Source organism: Sinocyclocheilus anshuiensis, unplaced genomic scaffold (genome assembly GCF_001515605.1).
Source record: "Sinocyclocheilus anshuiensis isolate Anshui unplaced genomic scaffold, SAMN03320099.WGS_v1.1 scaffold256, whole genome shotgun sequence".
NCBI lineage: Eukaryota > Metazoa > Chordata > Actinopteri > Cypriniformes > Cyprinidae > Sinocyclocheilus > Sinocyclocheilus anshuiensis.
This window is the reverse complement of record NW_015558587.1, coordinates 1,192,743-1,208,156: the sequence shown is the minus strand read 5'-3', so window position 1 is coordinate 1,208,156 and position 15,414 is coordinate 1,192,743. Positions and strand designations below refer to the sequence as shown.

At 33.5% G+C, this 15,414-nt stretch overlaps 1 pseudogene; it reads left to right on the top strand.

Annotated features, from left to right (window-relative positions):
• LOC107679893 (PH domain leucine-rich repeat-containing protein phosphatase 2-like) overlaps positions 1–15,414 on the top strand; it is a 70,576-nt pseudogene that overhangs the window by 26,916 nt on the left and 28,246 nt on the right.

Here is a 15,414-nt window from a genome sequence, read left to right as displayed (position 1 = left end):
TTTTTTACGGTGAAGTTCTGGCAACCACAGCTGCCGGTATTTTACCGTAAATGTCACAGATTTTTATTTTTTTACTGTGCTATATGCAAAAGTAACTTCCCTGATAATGCTGATGTTGTGCTGCGCTTGGCTCGTAAAAACCGAAAACAAGAGGTGGCTAAAGTTGCTATGGTGCAAAAGGCAACGGCTGTTAAACTGTAAAAAAATATTTTTTAAAGTAAATAAAACAGATTATTGGAGTATGTTTCACAAGAAAATATAATTTGTCTTTCTACTTCAAAATTTCAGATTTAATTCAATGTTACTTGCAGTTAGCTCAGTCTTTCGACTTAGAATCACATTTAATCTAAAGTTTCTTGCAGTTTCTTTGTAATTCTTTGTGAAATTTACTAGCAAATTCTGAGTGACAATAAATTTAAAGTCAAAGTGATATTGCTTCGGCGATGTGGTGCAAAAGACAATGGCTGTTAAACTGTAAAAAATGAATTTTTGAAGATTATTGGAGTATGTTGTGAAACAAAAAAAATACTAGTTCAGTTTTTCTACTTAGAATCACATTTAATTTAAAGTTTCTTGCCATTTCTTTGTAATTTATTTGTGAAATTTACTAGCAAATTCTGAGTGACAATAATTTTAAAGTCAGACATAAATAGCTTCGTTGATTGTAGTGTAAAAGGCAACGGCTGTTAAAAACAAAAAAACAAAAATGTTTTTTTTAAGTAAATAAAACAGAAACTTTTGTCCATAATAAAAAAAATTCGGATCAGGTTTGATTTTCTGCATTTTCGCATCCGTAGCAAGCATTTTGAGAAGAAAGGATGACGAATACGGAAAAACGCATACGAAAAGTTTGGACTCCGTGTGCAAGGACCTTAAAAGTTTTCTATTTGGGAGGACTAAAGTTTGCACATGTGGCCTGAACATTCAGATGCATTTACACTTGAAATGAAGGGTTTCATGGCTCTCTCTCACTCTTCTTCATGGCAGGACTAGCAACATCATCATCGAGTGTAATATCTGCTGGAGGCATGAAGGCCAGGACTAGGATGAATGGGTTTACCGTGGGCTTCTCTAATGTGGGCGAGCCACATCTTTGCTGTCTGGCAGCCACTGTACAGCTGAAGATTGACTTCCAGGATTGCCATTTAGGCGTCCATGTCATGCTTTCATCTGCTCTCAGACAGGCTCTTCTCCTGCAATTATGGAGGACTCCTGCGTGTAATTGAGTGCTGGCTTGTTTACCACATGGAAAGCGTATCGCGTTGGCCTCTAATGTATCTCAGAGCATTATCACTCAGTAACAGTGTTGTTCTATTAGCGGAGATTCAGGAGGAAAGTGTATTTCGTTTCTGCGCTCTTGTGGCGGCTCTTCTCCTGCAATTATGGAGGACTCCTGCGTGTAATTGAGTGCTGGCTTGTTTACCACATGGAAAGCGTATCGCGTTGGCCTCTAATGTATCTCAGAGCATTATCACTCAGTAACAGTGTTGTTCTATTAGCGGAGATTCAGGAGGAAAGTGTATTTCATTTCTGCGCTCTTGTGGCTTGTACAGTTTCAGTCTCTCTGTCCGTGTTTTTCCAGATCGCTCGCTATGACGTCAGACAGCTGAGCTCACTGAGATTTAGCACGCTAGGATAGACTCCTCTTTACAGTCACTCGTATGGCATTGGTCATGTGATTTCTAGCACCCCTGGTTGAATGATGGGAATGCAATCATATGATGTGACAATTATTGTCAGGTGAAATATGCTCATCCTTACATATCTACGTTAGATTTCCATGATAATACAGAAGTAAATGCATCCTGCATATTAAGAAGTGCTTGCTGACACCCTTCTTGATAGACAAGATGTTTGATTTGATATTCTGTTTTGATTTGGATTTCTTTAGCCATTAAAGATTTCCTAGAGCAGGTGAATCTTATCATTCGGGTCAAATTTCATTAAAAAATTTAAATAATTTTTAAATAAAAAAAATGAATTGAATTAAAATTAATTAAAAAAATAAGCTATATATATAATTTTTTATTTTGGATGCGATTAATCGCGATTAATCGTTTGACAGACTTATTTTATAAGAAATATACTTATTTTAGTTTAAGTAATAGTAATTTAGTAATTTTGTCAGGTGTTTTTGTCAATTTTGGTGTTTCTGTGTAGTTTTTTTTTTTTTCTCAGTTTTAGTAATTTTAGTACTTCCACTTGCCAATTAGAAATGTATGGAAGCCTGTTTCCATCACTGAATAAATCATGAAAAGGCAATTATGACTTTCTGACTTTTTTTCTCGCAATTGTGAGATATAATCATGCAAATCAGATAAATAAAGAGAAACAAAGTGTTAATATTTTGCTAACTTGACTTTATTTTTTAGATTTGCGAGTTTATATCATGCAATTCCGACTTTATAACTTGAAATTGTGAGTTTATATCTCGCAGCTCTGAGGAAAAACACTTTTTTTATTTTTTTTTATAGAAATGGCAACTGAATGAAATAAGTTTAAGTATAAATATAAATATTAGATGTTTTTCATCTACTATTTTATTTCATTTCAGCTCCATTTTAATTAATTAAATTAATTAATTAATTGTAGTTTTAAATTAAATTTCTGTTAATTCAATTCAATTAATAGTTATAAATACATTTTTATAAATTAACTAAAAACTAAAATAAATTAATTTTAGTTTCCGTTATCAATAATAGCACTGTTCACAATGCACCATAAATCAATCAGTAAATAGATCAATAATTATTTCTTTGATGTTTTCTGTGATGAATATGTTGACGTGTTTACAGAGATTTACCCTAGAAAGAGTAAGCTGCCATTTCAGCCTTTACGTTTGTTCCTTCAGTCATTTGAAAGCATGGTTTGCCCACAAAGCTGTTTTTAAAGTCTGGATTCACCCCAGTCACAATCAGCTGTCTTTTCTCTTAACACAGAGTATTTGAAGTTAGCACTTTTAGCTTTCTTTCTCCGAGCAATGACCCTATTCCTGAATGAATCCGTTGTGAGTTCACTCTGTGTCTGTTTTGGGCTGGATCTTGTGTTGGTCATCCAGTGTCTGTGCTGACGGTTATTGGTTGGTTGGTGTGGTGTGTTTCGTTTGGCCTCAGCACTTTGGCATTGCTGTGTGATGAGCTCTGGTGTCACGGATTCCCATGACTCATTGAGGTGGTCATCCAGCAGAATGAGCAGAGACGTGCGGTCAGATCTCTGCTGACTAGGCAGGCTTTTACTTTTCTTAGATGTTGGATGGAAATGGGTTTGGTGACGTAGTGCTCATTTAGTGCCATTGCACGTGTATGTGTCAGTGCATGTGAGGAGAGTAAGCTGGAAAGTCCATCTCAGTATTTTTTTCAAGGCTTTCGCTAAAATTTAATAACCGTTTATTTATGTATTTGCTTTGAAAAAGCCATGTTGCCAAGTAAATGTAAATTTGCATATGCATATGTTTTTATAAAACATTTTAATAGGGATGCAGCAATATTAAAATTCTGGCTGAAACAATAAGCAGACTATAATTTAAAATGTTTAAAGCAAGATGAAATATTCCGTCAAAATCTAGTGTAAAATAATAAAGGTGTGTTTTTCACAATAAACGGAGGAAATTGTAATTAAAAATATAAATGCTAAAAATGGCATGTTTTTTATTTATATGCAATTTTAAGTATTTATATTTTTAATTATAATTTCCTCCGTTTTTTTATAGACTTAAGACTTTTTTATATATTTGGGGATGCAGCAATAAAATGGGTGATATTTAGGCATCACAAAATTATATACAGTATGAAAAATGGATATTCATTTAGAAGTTCTAAGTGTTATTAAATTATTATTAATTTTTCCGTTAGATGACAGAAAAGGTTATCGGTATGTAAAAAATAATAATAATACAAAATCAGTGAAATTTACGGTAAAACACCATTAAATATACGATAGCCACATTTTCCGTTGTTTAGACTGATCTTAAATTTACAGTAAAAAGTGTATATATATATATCATTACCTAAAATAACTAAAGTTATTATTATTATTATTATTTTTTAACCAGACAACAACCTTAAAATACAATTAAAATTCCCATGAGATCATTACAGTTTCCTACTGTATACAGTGAACTTACTGTTAACCAATTATCAGGTTTTTACTGTAGCATTAAAAAAAAAAAAGACAATTAGCATTAATTTTTTTTACAACGTAGGAGAAATGAACACATGTCTTTATTGAGATGTCATTGCAGGCTGCAGACACAAAAAAGATGCAGTGCGACTAGTGTAGTCTGATTCACAAGCAAATGAGTCTTCAGAGCCTGCTCTCGAAACAAATGATTGAGTCAGTGTTGTTATTGTTAACTAAAACCATTTAAAAAAAACCCGAATTGTTTATGTAACTGAAAAAAATCTGAAATAAAGTAAAATATAAATATTAGATGAAAATGTAAACTAATGCAGAAAATGTACACAAAAATTACTTGAATGAAAATTTGTCAACTAAATAAATAAGTTAAAGGACTAAAATGACTAAAATTAAAATAGTAATGAAAAAAATCTGTATCAAAAAATAAAGAACAAAAGTCAAAGTAATAAAAATTACAAAAGCACAAAACAAAATGACCGCAGATTTAAAATAAAATTAAAATATTAAATATTAAAATTAAAAACTAACTCAAAATATTAATGATTAGGCTACTTTAATAGTGTGTAAATAATGCTAAAATGACTCTCAAGAGTGCTTCATTTAATGTTCTCTCTAAGTACTGATGTCAGTAAAGTTACTCATTTACAATATTTGTAATAATTGAATGTAATACATTTTTGATTATATTTTAATCAAAAAAGAAAACATTAAATGCTAATTTTAAACATTCAAATATTGCCAAAATAGTCGAGTGTAACATTGAAACAAACATTTTCTGTACAAGCTGCTTTTAAACAGCACAGTACAAAAATATGCATTGTGATAGCGCTATACAAATAAACTTGACTTGAACTAAATTGAATTTATATAGTGTATGTGGCAGATTCACCATATATAAACCTTCCGAAGGTCATGACCTTTTTTTTTTTTACATTAAAAAAAAATGTTTCTGAGATGGTTACTTAGAACATGCAGTGTAAGGAGGTCATGTGACATATATTATTCTTTGAAAGGTTAAAGCATGTAGAATACCATGTCACATAGGCTACTATTTTCGAAGGAATTAGGAAGTACACAATGCGCAAACTCACGCCAGCGCTCGAGTCAGAAGTTGTCGGAAAGCTCAAACAAACAGAACTGTGTTTTGAAAGCAGCACAGTGTCACAGTGTTTACACTCTTCAGAAGGTCAACCTGCGCATGCTTTACTTACAGCCGCTCTCTGCATATGAGGCTAGAATATTTTAACATCCAGAATATTGCAGACTTCACCAATAAATCCAAAGATTGGCTTCCACTCAGTTTAAGATATACTCTTATTGGTTAATAACTATTGCAAAATGTATGTTGTTTGTAATGATCTGAAATTCTTCAGCCTTTGAGCTGATCTACAGTTACAAGCTATATTGGTTAATGATTGAGCTGTACATGATGCATGACATTACTTTCTGTTTCTGCTCCATACTTGCTACTGCCCACGGTGTGTGTGTGACACTAGCATGCAAATTACTTCAGACCCTGCAACCAGTGTGTTATTTTAGTATAATTAATATAATATTACATTATATTATTAATATTTTGAATTATATATACTTTTATTTATATTTCAGTTTCATTTTTAATATTTTTTTAATTCAGCTTATTTAAAATTTTAATTTGATTTTCTTAAATATAATTTTTTATTTGATTTCAGCTTTATTTTAGTTACTGAAAATGATATTAGCTTTAGCTTTAGCTTTAGTTGGTAATAAACATGTTGCCTGTATTGTATATCAGCAACAGGATATGATGTCACACACCAGGGCTGCTAATAAAAATAAAATATATATTCAAAAGGTTACCAAAATACCATCCACTCCACTTTCCACTAAATGAAAGATTAATTACTTGTCCTTTCCTCTATTAAAATGGAAAATATGAATTAATTAAAACAATACAATTCATACATACATAGGGCCCTATGAAATCCAATTTATTTTTTCCCAAATTCCATTTTATTTTTTGCCAAAAAATTTTCTGGACTCCATTTTTTCTTTACTACTTTTTTTTCATGATTTTAAAATCATGAAATATATACAATTTCGCATCAATCTATTAATAGTTTAACAAAAATTACATGTTTAGGGCCCTATGAAATGTTTTATTGTTTCCCACCATATGTTTTAGTGTTGACAAATTCTTTGTTTTAGCATGTCTAATTATTTTAATACAAAAAAAAAAACCCAACCTAATTTATTAAAATTAATTCTTAAAATAGCCTTTTGAGATGGTTTTTTTCCCCCTCAGAAATTCTGTGTTGTGTATTTAGATTTTTCTGGTTGTCAAATGAAAGCATAAAACATTAATTTCATTTATCTTTTAATTACTGAAAATTAAATAAACTTTACTTTTTAAATTAAAACATGGAAGAAATGTTGTGTGATTATTACTTAAAAAATAAGTTTAATAATTTTAGTAGTAGTAGTACAATAGTAACAATATTCATATATTTCTGGCACAGTGTCTTCAAGTCAAACCGAACTTTTATTTTGACAGGTTGCCGTGAATACCTTTACATTTCTGTGTGTATATGTTATGACACTAGTTTTACTCGAATGGTGAAATGCTCATGAAGTGACTCTCAGAACAATTTTGGAGATGTTGTTCTTGTATTTCTGTCCTCATTTAGTGAGACAACAGATGCTGACATCGCCGCATGTGTGTAGTAAATGAAACCGCACATCTGCGCCATTCATTCACACAGAGAAAATGCAGGATTCATATTTAAATAGTAATTTTGCAGCTTAATATTTACATATACTAGTCCATAAAGCAATTTGATTTAAGTGTAATGACCTACTTTTGATTAATTAATTCAAAGTTCCGTGACATTCCGCGTTATTCAGTAAATTCCGTTTTTATGACTGGATTCCGCGATTCCATCCATGTTTTCCGCATCACGGAAATCATAGGGCCCTACATACAGGCAATTCAATACACCTTTTCTATGTTGAGTATGTTTTCATTTTAATATTTTTTAGGAGGCATAAAGTGAGTGTGATGCATGTATCCTGATATCATAATGAAGAAAAAAGATTAAAAGAACAAAATACTTTTTATGTATTTTATTCATATTATTGATATTATTTTTAATATGTAGTTTGGCACAATCTTTTATGACTTTTTTATTATTATTTTATCATTTATCCTTCATTTTTAATTAATATTTGAAAAACATTTGTCAATGTGGTGCAACCTTACAGTCTATTGGTGCAACCAACATGGGAAAAACCCTCTTGACTGTGTGAGGTTGTCAAGGCTCTTAAAATATTACATAATTTGTCCTTTTTACTATAGGTTAGTTAAGAGTTAGTTTAGGTCATCGAATATAATGGTATGACTCTCCAAAACATCATAATTCATAAAATAATACTTTGAATCATTTTAAAAGTATTTTGGTAACACTTACAATAAGGACATATTAGATAACATTAGTTATTGTATTAACTAACATTAACTATCAATATTGTCCATTAACTATTCATTGTTAGTTAACTCACTTCCGTTAAGTAATGTTGGCAGATACAACTTGATTTTATTAATGTATTATTAGTAAATGTTGAAATTTGACTAAGATTAATAAATGCTTTAGAAGTATTTTTCATTGTTAGTTCATGTTGCACTAATGCAGTTAACTAATGTGACCTTATTATAAAGTGTCACCACTATTTTAATAACATTTTAAGCAAGTATGTATTCAAGATGCAAGGAAATATGTTATTACATTTGACTTTATGGCTACACCACATGACTTTTCTGGAGTCATTAAATTGAAACTTTTCATTAAACTTTAGTATAACCGTTTTGCAAAGACATGAATGCAAAGAGTACTTGACAAAGAACTTGTCATGTGTTTTAAACGTTTTTTTTTTCTTCATAAAGGACACTTTTGACCCATTGACCTCTACATCATTGACCCAAGAAACAAAACTCCCTAGCAATTGCACAGAAAGAAATGCACTGACAGAACACCTTTGCATTGTGGGATCGACTTCTGTGTGGGAATATATACCGGTTTAGTTTGATAAATTATATCTGTACTCTGACATATATACATGTGACATGTGACCCTGGACCACAAAACAAGTCATAAGGGTAATTTTTTTTAAATTGAGATTTATACATCTGAATAAATAAGCTTTCCATTGATGTATGGTTTGTCAGGATAGGACAATATTTGGCTGAGATACAACTTTTTGATAATCTGGAATCTGAGGGTGCAAAAAAATCTAAATATTGGGAAAGTCGCCTTTAAAGTAAAGTTGTCCAAATAAAGTTCTTAGCAATGCATATTACTGATCAAAAATTAAGTTTCGATATATTTATGGTAGGAAGTTTACAAGATATCTTCATGGAACATGATCTTTACTTATTATCCTAATGATTTTTGGCATAAAAGAAAAATCGATAATTTTGACCCATACAATGTATTGTTGGCTGTTGCTACAAATATACCGGTGCTACTTATGACTGGTTTTGTGTTGCAGGGTCACATATATACTGTAAATGGCAGTTGGTTGACTGTTGTGTGTGTGTGTTTGCACAGAGAAACCGGTGAACGCAGACCAGCAGGAGCGGACTCTTCTGAAAGGCGTGTTCAGCGTCAGGAAGGGAAAGACGCAGCTCCATAAATGGGCCGAGCGGCAGGTCATCCTGTGCGGGACGAGTCTCATCGTTGCCTCTGTCAAGGACAGCCTGACTGGCAAGATGCACATCCTACCCCTGGTCGGTGGGAAGGTAGGGGTCCACAGACACCTACACACACACACACACACGCGCGCACGCGCGCGCCCCGGGCTCCAGGAACAGATAACAGAGAGCAGATGCAGCAACACAGCTGTGAGTGAATGAGGATGAGGAGGGAAGGGAGGGAGACACACGACAATCAGACCTTTCTCTCCAGTGTGTGTTAAAGGAACATTCTGGGTTGTTTTCCACTTTATGTCTGTGGACAGTATGTGTGGCATGCTGTCGATTACCACACACAATACTTTCAGCTCCGAATCATTTCAGCTTCAGTCTGTTGTAATACACTTGAAGTGGACGTCTGGCAGTCGAGCACTTGCATGAATTCTTCAGATTAAAAAGTTGTGATGGAGAAAGGAAATGCACTTGCATATAAGCTCAAAAAAGCACTATATTACATTTAATTTTAAATGCAATTAATATGAAATCAAGTTTGAAAGCATATTACATTTAGTTCACACTTAAAGGAATAGCTCATCCAAAAATGAAAATTTTTACTCGCCCTCAGTTCATCCAAGATGGATCTTGTGAAGTGAAAAGCTGCATGTTTGTAAGAAACAAATCCATTTTTCTTAAGCTAGAGAACATGCTAGTTTCGCAAGATCCAAGCTTTGTTTACAGCAAAGGAAAACCAGTCTCCTCTTGGCTAATATCGAAATCCTCCATTTTTCTTTCCAAATCCTTGGTTTGTATTTCTAATTTGTGACCGGTGTTTTGTTTTCGTCACTTCTCACCGGAGCTTATGCTACATCTACGTCCTACGTCATCCGCTGGAACGCCACTCTCTCGTGAACCACAGTTAGCGGAAGCTAGAGATTACGGTTTGTAAAGTTTTAAATATGGATATTTTTCTTACACAAACGCATCGCTTCAGAAGGCCTTTATTAAGCTCCTGGAGCCGTGTGGAGCACTTTTTATGATGTATGGATGCATTTTTTTGGGCTTCAAAACCTCAACCACCATTCACTGCCATTATAAAGCTTGGAAGAGCCAGGATATTTTTTTAATATAACTCCAATTGTATTTGTCTGAAAGAAGAAAGTCATATACCCTTAGGATGGCTTGAGGGTTTTTTTTTTGGGTGAACTATCCCTTTAAGATGTTTTTAACTTCAAACTTGCTTCAAGCCTCTATGCATAATATTGCTTTCTCCAGTGAAAAAGTCATCTGGTCTGAATCCGGAGAGAAATATGCACAGATCAAGCACCGTTTATGAAGCCAAAACAGTTCTAAACAAAATACACTATATGGACAAAAGTATTGGGACACCTCCTTCTAATGAACAGGTTTGACTACTTGAGTAATTTCCATAAGTGCAAATCTTAATGTTAAAGCATATAATGATATTCTAGGGAATTGTGTGCTTCTAACTTTACAGCAACAGTTTGGACGGGACACTTTTCTATTCTAACATGACAATGCCTCTGTGTATAAGGCAAGGTTCAAAAAGAAATGATTGATTCAGTCAGTGTGGAAGAACTTGACTGCTCTGCAGAAAGCCAGCTGAACACCTCTGGTGTGACTTTAAATGAAGACCTTGAGCCAAAGACTCATCACCAAACACCAATGACTTGTACATACACTGTATGGACAAATGTATTGGGACACCCCCTTCTTTAGAACAGAAAAAGACACTTCCAAAACTGTGGCAACAAAGATGGAATCATAATTCATGTATTCAGAAATTGTATTTCCATCTCTGTTGCAACAGTTTTGGAAGTGTCTAAAATGACTGTAGCCATATGCACAAGTCATTGGTGTCCCAATACTTTTGTGTATACATAGTGTATGTGTGTGGATTTTAATTTGAGAGGACAACAGAGGATGGACTTTCATTGGAAGCGGACTCATATGTGACCCTGGACCACAAAGCCAGTCATAAGGGTCAGTTTGTCGAAACTGAGATTTATACATCATCTGAATAAATAAGCTGAATAAATAAGCTTTCCATTGATGTATGGTTTGTTAGGATAGGACAATATTTGGCTGAGATGCAACTATTTGAAAATCTGGAATCTGAGGGTGCAAAAAAATCTAAATATTGAGAAAATTGCCTTTAAAGTTGTCCAAATGAAGTCAAGTGCAATGCGAGTTTTCATATATGTACGGTAGGAAATGTACTAAATATCTTCATTGAACATGATCTTTACTTAATATCCTAATGATTTTTGGCATAAAAGAAAAATCGATAATTTTGACCCATACAATGTATTGTTGGCTATTACTACAAATATAGCCGTGTGGATTACTTAATTCCTTTAAGTATATTTTTGAAAGCATATGATTTCCATAATATCTGAGACAGAATAGCTGCTTCTGAGGAAGAACTAAAAGTTTTTTCAAAGCATGTAGTGTCTCCATTACCAACAGTTGACAGGTGAAACCTTGCTTTCTTGGCTCAGGTGGAGGAGGTGAAGCGGAGGCAGCACTGTCTGATGTTCAGCTCCGCCGGACCGCAGGCTCAGACCTACTACGTTAACTTTGACACGCTGACCGACTACCAGCGCTGGCACCGGCAGGCTTCTAAAGTGAGTGAATGTGCTTTATCTAATCTAGACATGCATTAAGATTTCATTAGCAGGCCCACAGTGATTCAACAGCTGATCAGTGTTTTCTCTTCTTTCAATTTTGCAATAAAAAAACCCCTCACAGACTGTGTACGTGTTTGTATTTTCCATCCCCGCCGCCTGCAGTGAACAGCTTTGCTGAAACAGCTGTCTGTGTCTTGAACACGCACATTTATTGTCCTGAACTTGTATGTTTGCTTTTTTGTTTGGTTTCTCTGTGCTCGGTTGGTCCTCATTTGTCTTAATCATCTAATTAATTGGCATTCCAAACTCTGGCTGCATCTCTGGAGTCTAATGAGGTCTGACCATCTCTGGAGAGCACAGAGAGCTGCCCAACGCCAGAACCGTCCTGAATAATGCAAAACGCATTCTGCACAATTGTGTGCGAGGGTGATCCTGCGGTAAAGGGCTGTTTGAGGTGGCATGATAGATGAGAAAGAGAGCGTTTGTGTGTCTAATGTGCGTCGCTACAGCCGTTGTGCTGTGAGCTCTGATCGACTCCATAATAAAAGAGCCTTTTAATTCAGTTCAAGTCATTGTTGGCTAAAACTAAAATGATTAAAAATCATTTTTCTCAATTGAAATATAGCTGAAATAAAACCTAAATATTAGATGGAAAAACCTAAACCTAAAACCTAAGTTTGAGTTGAGTTTAAGCTAAAGCTGAAATAAAAATAAAGGTGAATACATTTTTTTTTTTTTTTTTATAAAAAAAAATATAGTAAACGCATAACAAAATTGCTAAAACTGAAAATATAAAAATAAAAGCTGAATCAATAGTATATAAATAATACTGAAATAACAGTGGTACAAGTCAGACATTTAGGGGTCGGAGGCAATTATTATTGTTTATTTATTTATTTATTGTTTTAATATTGTACCATGTGCAAAAGTTATGATAACAAAAGTTATGATTTTCCCTGAATATATTTTCAAAAGTAAAAATATTATCATTATTATTTACAAATATTATGCATTTTTAGAGTTTGTTTATGGTAATATTAGTAATATTTTAAAGCAGAGTTGATTTGTAAAAATTATTTTTTACAAACATCATGCATTTTCCGTTTGCTTGTTGTAATATTAGTAATATTTTTAAGTAAAGTTGCTTTCCTACTTTAACCCTTTTTTTATAAATAATAATAGAAATGAATAAAGATTATGCTAAACTGCTTCTGTATCATATTAAGACTTTATTTCATTATAATCCTAAGGCATTTTGACTGAATGATGATGTCACCGCAATGATTTTTGCAGCTTAAAAATCTGATTGGATGGAACCACATTTTAATGTAGCTGATAAATAAACTGTATTTCTTGGTGAACAAAAGATTGTAATTCTTATTACAACCTGACATGAAATAACAGTCAGAAAATGGTTTATTGGACTAACTAACTAAATAATAAACAAATAAATAAATACATGTTTGCATAACATTGGTTGTCTTTTACCATTGGTCCACCATTTAATTCAAGCAATAAAGCATTGAAGCCAAGGCCTTGCAGTACACTGATTTTCCCATGGTTAGGCTTTGCGTCATGCATAACCTTATTTTGATATTAGCCGTATCGCAGCATATGGGTGTGTAAAGAGTGGGATGTTGATGAGCTGTGTGTTTTGTAGGTGGTGTCTCAGACTATCAGTCTGGTGGATTTGTCCTGCTACAGTCTGGAGGAAGTGCCTGAGTATCTCTTCTACTGCCAGGACGTCACACACCTCAACCTGCGCCACAACTTCATGAGTCTGGACGGCCCTGGAGGACTCATCAACTTCAGCAGGTGAATTCAGCATTAGATACAATCTTTATGCTTATGATATTACAGTTCAGTGGGGTTTCGTGATGGTTTGTCTGCTGTGTCAGTTGTGGACAGAAAGACAGCGAATGGAGCTAATGTATTCCTGCTAGGTGCACTTTAGAAAAACCTTTCTTGAATGCTCTTTGCATAATCACAAACTTAGTTTCTGCTGGGATGTGGTGTCTCACTGCGCTGCTGTGCACACAGACTCCGTGTAAATGGTAGAAGAGCTATTTATTCTGTGCATGCACTTATGTCAATGACAGCCGCTTCTGCGCAAACACAAGCAATAAGAGCATCACTAAATGGGAGCATACTGAAGAGATGATGCTATCACAAGTTAATCATCAACTATGTTTAGTGGTGTTTAAAATGGTACGGTTATCATTAGATGACGACGTAGCAGTAAACGTGTATTTCTCAATACAAAAGAAACGTCTAGGTCATGTTTCACCCCAAAATCAAGAGAACAAAAATGTATAAGAAGCCTAAATTGTTTACCACAGTTATGTGTAAATAAAGTGATGCAGATTGATGTAATTGACAGTTTAAATTATATCTATTTTTTGTGTTTCAATAGACTTTGAGCATTAACTGGGTAGTGGGGAGGCTTTTAAAGTTGGCATGAAATGGGAATTGTGATTTTTCTTCCTTGGTGAAATGGCTTCTCGATCAAGAAATTGTTACTTGAAAATAAATGTTTACTGAAATGAAATATAAAAAACATAAAGTTGTCTTATTTTTCATTTTTGTTTATCTTAAAGCACTAAAGTAACTAAAACTAAATAAACTTAAACTAATAAATAAAATAACTCGATATACATATTTTAAAAAATGACAAACAAAAGAAAATGGTTGGAAAATTAAAGTGAAAATATTAAAAGTAGAAACTAATTCAAAATTTCTCTCTCTCTCTCTCTCTCTCTCCCTCTCTCTCTCTCTCTCTCTCTCTCTCTCTCTCTCTTTCTATATATATATATATGTGTGTGTGTGTGTGTGTGTGTGTGTGTGTGTGTGTGAGAGAGCCGAGAGCTCAGCATATGTTCTGAGTCAAGCTGCCACCTCCACGGCTGTGTCATTGCCTTTCCTCCCATCCACATCATTCGCTGCAGACTGTCATCTTCATGTTTGGTGCTGTAGTGGTTTTTGTGTTTTACTCTGGGCTGGACGAGTGCTCTTTGGCAGTCATCCGTCCATGAAGAGCCCCGTCTGACAGCATCATTTGCCTGTGGTAACAAGGACACAAAGGCCTTTGAGCCAGTTACCGGAAACAGGAGTGTGGGAAATCGGGCTTGCGATGATGTCACTCGGTTTGAAACAAGAGTAATAGTCATTTATATCACAAGTGGTTATTTTATTAGTGCTCTTTGCTAAGCCATCACTGTTTCTGTTGCTCATATTTATAGATTTGAGCAAAGCCATAACCCTCAGTGTTAAACTTCAGCACAGCTCGTCCTACGCTGTTTGTGCTACAGACATGAATGAGATTTAAAAACAAGCCGCTTGTTGAGGAGAGCTGTGCTGGGATCAGACTTGAAGATGCACAACCATTCAAAAGTTTGGGGTCATTTGTTATTATTATTATTTGAAGTAAAGAAAGAAATTAATACTTTTATTCAGCAAGGACCAATGTATTGATCAAAAGTGACAGTAAGACATATAGACCTAGATATATTTGACCAAATATATATAAAATATGTAAAATGGCTTAAAATTAATATAAAAAGCACAATAATATTACTAAAACTTAAAAATTAAATCTAAAAAGAGAACTGATGATAAAAATAAAATAACACCTGTCCAAGTCAGACATTTAGAGGTCAGTAGCATATTTTTATTTATTTTGGCAAATGAGGATTTATTTATTCTTTCTATTTATTTATTTATTTATTTATTTATTTATTCTTTCTATTTATTTATTTATTATTTTATTTATTTATTCTATTTATTTTGAAATTTGCAAACATTCATTTTGTTCATACAAAGGTAAAAATTCAGTTTCTAGATATTGCTATTAAATCCAAATAATCTTTTTTATGTTGAAAACCATTTTTTTTCTGTTTTATATATGTTTGGGGAAAATATATATATATATATATATATTACTTTTTTTTTTTTTTTGAGGCTTTT